The sequence below is a fragment of the Nannospalax galili genome, unplaced genomic scaffold (assembly GCF_000622305.1).
Source record: "Nannospalax galili isolate Female #2095 unplaced genomic scaffold, S.galili_v1.0 scaffold2369, whole genome shotgun sequence".
NCBI lineage: Eukaryota > Metazoa > Chordata > Mammalia > Rodentia > Spalacidae > Nannospalax > Nannospalax galili.
In genome coordinates, this window is record NW_008358943.1 from 35925 (window position 1) to 41814 (window position 5890).

A 5890-nucleotide genomic window follows, 5' to 3' on the forward strand; every position below is an offset into this window, starting at 1 on the left:
TCCTCCTCATTTTTCTTTTGTCTGCCAAGGCTGGACTCTAGAGTGATGGATTCAGGATTTGCTTTCAGGTATTTTGACAGCTGTTGGAGTGGTTAGAATCAGTGTCAGTTCAAAAACGGGCAACACACTTAGACTTTTATTAAAGGAGTACACACAAATGGCCAATAGGTACAAGAAAATGCTCAGTCTCATTCATCAACAGGGAAATGCAGATAGGAACCTTGAGGTTAGACCTATCCTGGGTAAGAGTGGGTGTTGTGACAGCCATGCTCAACTTGACTGAGTGGGTTGGGCAATGCCTAAAATGTGAGAAAAACGGGCAACACACTTAGACTTTTATTAAAGGAGTACACACAAATGGCCAATAGGTACAAGAAAATGCTCAGTCTCATTCATCAACAGGGAAATGCAGATAGGAACCTTGAGGTTAGACCTATCCTGGGTAAGAGTGGGTGTTGTGACAGCCATGCTCAACTTGACTGAGTGGGTTGGGCAATGCCTAAAATGTGAGATGCCTCATGTTTCTGGGTGAGTCTGAGAGTGTGTCCATGGGTGCCCGGCACATGTGCCAGCAAACTGAGGTGGGAAAGACCCACCCAGAGTGTGAGTGGCACCGTGCAACAGGCTGGGTTGTGGGCAAAAAGCAAAAGCAAAAGAAGAGGGAGCTGTGCACCCACATGAGCTCAGTCGCCCTCAGTGGACGCCTTTGCCTTTGCCTCCATCTTTGCTCCTCGTTTTTCCGGACCTTCTAGCTCCTTGGACTGAGAAGCTATTGATCTCTCCAGATCTCCAGGTTACAGAAAGGTATTGTGGGGCTGTACAGCCTCCGATTATGTAAGTCAACCTATTAAATCCTCTTCCATAATTATGTATCTGCCCCATTGGTTCTTTTGTCTAGAGAACCAGACTTACATGTGCTGGTCATAATTTTTGTCAGTGGGGCTGGAGAGATGGCTCAGCGGTTAAGAACACTGGCTGTTCTTGCAGAAGACCCGGGTTCGAATCCCAGCACCCACATGGCATCTGACAACTGTCCTAACTCCAGTTCCAGGGGATCCGAAAGCCTCTTCTGTCCTCTGCAGGCATTGCATGACACGGGTGCACTTACCTACATGCAGGCAATACATGCATACACGTAAAATAAAAATAAATAAATAAAAAAATATTTCATCAGCTTCATGCAAACCAGAGACACCTGGGAAGAGGGACTTTCACCTGAGGAGTGTCCTCCAGACAGGCTTGTGGCCATGTCTGTGCATACATTTTCTTGATTGTTAATTGATGCAAGAAGGCTCATCCCACTGTTAGCAGTGCCATCCTTGGGGAGGTGGGCCTGGGCTGTGTAAGGAAGGGTGGTTGAGCGAGTGGGGGGGAGAGGGGACAAGCCAGTGAGCAGCACAGCTTTGTGGTCTCTGCTTCAGTTCTTGCCTCGAGCTCCCGCCTTGACTTCCCTTGATGAGAGACCATCCTGTAAGAGGAAATAAACCCTTTTGGTCATGTGTTTGTCACAGAAGAGAAAGTAAACTAGAATAGGGATCCTTGCACATTGTTGGTAGAACATTAGCTACGGCTACTATTATGGAAACAATAGTGGAATTTCCTTTAAGAAATTAAACATAGAGCTGCCATACGATTCAGTGATCCCAGTATGTTGAAGACGCATCTGAATCCCTGTGTTCACTGTAGTGTTGTTCATAATAACAAAGAAATGTAAACAGCCTAAATGTTTATTAGCTGATGAATGAATAAAGAAAATATGGCACCTTGAAGCAATGGATTATTATTTGGCCTTAGAAAGAATGGAATTCTGTCATTTCCAAGAAGCTGGAGATCATTATGTTCCACAAAATAATCTGGGCACAGAGAGACAATCAGCATATGATCTCAGTGGTTTGTAGAATCTGAAAAAGTGAGCTCACAGAAGTTGAGAGTCAAATAGCATTAACCAGGGGCTAAGTAAAGTGGGCAAGGAAGTGGGAAAGTTGGGCTATGGGTTCCGAGTTACAGTTGGATGGAAGTGTTTTCCGCGGTGCTGGTGTATGGAAGGGAAAGATAGAAAACCATGGTACGCCACGTGCTTCCACAAGCTTTAAAGTTTCACCATGAAAAACAGATACGTTTGAGGAGATACATATATCTAACCTGATTTAGCATTATGCAATATATACGTCTACCGAAATGTTGGACAGCCCCCACTAGGATATAACCCACTTGGTATAATTTTAATATTTATGTGTAAGTTAGAAACAAAAATTTTGTAAAGTGAAAAAACTCATAATGCTCCTACTGAGTCAGTTGGCGTAAGTATGAGGATTTATTCTAGACGCCGAATTATTCCCAGTGATTTCTAGGTCTTTACAACTACTACACTCTTTTTATTGCTTTAGTTTTATAATAAGCTTCGGAATTGCGTAGTATAAGTTTTTAAAATCTATTCTTTTAAAAGCTATTTGAGCTAGTCTACGTTCTTTGATTGTCCTATAAATTTTAGTATCATATTCTACGAAAATTGACTGCTGGGAATTTAATTTGAATTGCATTGACTCTGTAGAATTTCAGAAAATTGTTGTCTCAATAACATAGACATTTCTACTACGCTAACATGAAATATAATTCCATTTATTTAGACCTTTAATTTCTCTAGGCCTTGTTTTATAGTTTTCAGAGCATAATTTTTCTTTTGCTAAATTTATCCCTAAACATTTTATCTTTATTATCTTTTTAAAGGTGACATATTTTCTTAATTTCACTTTTGGATTGTTTGTTCTCACTACATAGAAAAGAAACACTTGATTTTTGAATATTGGTTTTATCTCCCGTGACCTTGTCAAACTTAGCTTTTAATTTTAATTTTTTAAAAATATTCATGGGCTGGAGAGATGGCTCAGCAGTTAAGAGCACTGGCTGTTCTTGCAGAAGACCCAGGTTTGAATCCAGCACCCACATCACAGCTAAAAACTGTCTGTTACTCCAGTTCCAGGGGACCCAACAGCCTTTTCTGTCCTCTAAGGGCATTGCATGACATGGGTGCACTTACACACGTAGGTAAAACTCACATACACATAAAGTTAAAGTAAAGAAAAATGGTTAGTGTGATGGCCAGTTTTCATTTTCAGCTTGACTGGATTTAAAATCACTCAGGTAATACACTCCTGGACATCTGTGAGGTATTCCAAAGAGGTATGAAGATGCACTGTGAGTATGGGAAGTACCATTCCCTGAGCTGGTATCTGAGTAAGAGAGAGTGGGAGAGAGGGAGAGGGAGAAGGGAAGGGGAGAGAGAGAGAGAGAGAGAGAGAGAGAGAGAGAGAGAGAGAGAGAGAGAGAGAGAGAGAGAGAGAGAGAGAGAGAGAGAGAGAGAGAGAGAGAGAGAGAGAGAGAGAGAGAGAGAGAGAGAGAGAGAGAGAGAGAGAGAGAGAGAGAGAGAGAGAGAGAGAGAGAGAGAGAGAGGCAGAGAGGAAGAGATTGAGAGGGAGAGAGAGGAAGAGAGGGAGAGAGGGAGGGAGAGAGAGAGGGAGAGAGAGAGGGAGGGAGGAAAAGAGGCAGAGAGGAAGAGATTGAGAGAGGGAGAGAGGGAGAGGGGAAGGGAGAGAGAGAGAGGAGAGAGAGGAAAAGAGGCAGAGAGGAAGAGATTGAGAGGGAGAGAGAGGAAGAGAGGGAGAGAAGGAGGGAGAGAGAGAGGGAGAGAGAGGGAGGGAGGAAAAGAGGCAGAGAGAAAGAGATTGAGAGAGGGAGAGAGGGAGAGGGGAAGGGAGAGAGAGAGAGGAGAGAGAGGAAAAGAGGCAGAGAGGAAGAGGTTGAGAGAGGGAGGGAGGAAAAGAGGCAGAGAGGAAGAGATTGAGAGAGGGAGAGAGGGAGAGGGGAAGGGGGATAGAGAGGGAGGAAAAGAGGCAGAGAGGAAGAGGTTGAGAGAGGGAGAGAGAGGAAGAGAGGGAGAGGGAGAGAGAGAATGAGGTGAGCACCAGCACTAAACCCTCTCTGCTTTCTGAGTACTTACGCAGTGTGGCCAGCTGCCTCAGGCTCAGTGGCCATGCCCCAACCTCCCAAATGACAGGCAGTATCTCCTCTTAAACTGCAAGCAAAAATAAACTTTGTTCCCTTGAGCAGTTTCCTCCTAAAAATGCCAATCCCAAGTTTAGTTCCCTCAGTTTTTTTATAAGCCTCCTTGCATTGTTCTTTTACTGTCACATTATTGATGGGTTTACGTTACAGCCTACATGATCACCAGTACAGATGCTTAGGTGCCCTAAAGACCACAGAGGGGAAATTCCTTCCGCAGGCACGTGTGCAGAGGCAGATACGCGGGGCAGGAGTTAAGATATTATTCAACAGTGTTTACTGCAGGTGCCTTAGCAAGCAGGATGACTGCAAACAGATGTTCCACTAAACTACTGTGATGTTTGCTTCTCGATCGCTTTCCCATTTTAATTTCAATTCTTTTTTAACATAAACTTTAGTTAACATTCATAAAAACACTATAAGGTGAGTACTATGTTCTAAGTATAAAATTAATCAGGAAACAATGTTACACACACACAAAAGCGACATTAAATGCATGGGTATGTTTATTTTCCTCTCCAACCGTACTGGATAGGACCCAGTAGATAAAGTTAACAAGAATATGGAGAGTCACCGGGCGTGGTGGCGCAGGCCTTTAAATCCCAGCACTCGGGAGGCAGAGGCGGGGGGAATCTCTGTGCGTTCAAGGCCAGCCTGGTCTATATAGTGAGTTCCAGGCCAGCTGGACCCTGTCTCAAAAAGACCAAAAAAAGAATATGGAGGGTCAGTACCGTGCTTGCTTCCTAATCTTGGTCCAAGTGAGGACTCAGTGTGTTACCATTACGTGTGGTGTTGGATGCAGGTTTCTCATGATGATCTTTGTCAGGATGAGGAAGTTCCTTTCGGTTGCTAACTTGTTGATTGCGTTGTCGTCTTCAGTTGTCATGGTGAACAGTTGGTTACATTTGATGACTGTGGGGTCAAATGGCTTAGAAAAGTAATTCTTAGACGGCATGGGAAGAAGGCTGGAGACAGGAACGTCAGCTCAGTCATCCATAATAGTTATTCAAGGTCTCCAAGTTTAGCATATGTCAGAATTATCTGGAGGTCTCGTTAGGACTCAGCTTTCTGGCCTCACCCCCACAATATCAGACTCAATGGGTCTGAGGTGTCAGAGTCTGCATTCTTAACAAGTTCACGGGTAATTCTGACACTGTCACTTCACACTGAGGACCACTGGGCAAGGCAATGGAAGAAATGCTCAACCTGGTATGGCGTCCAAAGGATGGAAGGCTAGCAGAACTGAATCTCAGTATGGGCCTGGGAAATGAGGTCAGGAGATCATGGTAACCTGGTATGGCGTCCAAAGGATGGAAGGCTAGCAGAACTGAATCTCATCCAAAGGATGGAAGGAGAGCAGAACTGAATCTCAGTATGGGCCTGGGAAATGAGGTCAGGAGATCATGGTAACAGAATTCAGATTTGTGTGACTGGTTCTGTTATTAATAGTTACCCAGGAGGTAGGCTGGTGTGCATTCATTTTAGACACACTAGATTCCAGATGCTTGAAAGGCACTTAGGTAGAGAGTATCAGCACACACTTGGAAGTGTGAGTTCTCATCCATGGTAGGCTGGTGTCAGGAATGGAAACATTAATCTTGAGGTTTGAGGCTGTGCAAATGGTTGAACATATGGCAGAGTTCAAAGGCCCAAGCCAAGAAGAGAACTCCAAGATTTGTGAAAGTGAGAGGAACAAGACACAGGAGTAGGCAGAGGGTGTAGTGTTCTGTGCAGAAAGGAAAAGAAGGGCTTTGTCCACAAAGACCCGCAGGATTCGCAGATGGTTAGTACCTCCAGTGTCGCTAGGTTCTTCTGAGGCAACAGGTGACTC

General features: G+C 44.3%; 1 pseudogene; it reads right to left on the reverse strand.

The window, feature by feature from the left end:
- Nucleotides 1-5014, reverse strand: part of LOC103725284 — an 11075-nt pseudogene extending 6061 nt beyond the window's left edge.
- Between the last annotated feature and the right edge of the window lie 876 nt (nt 5015-5890).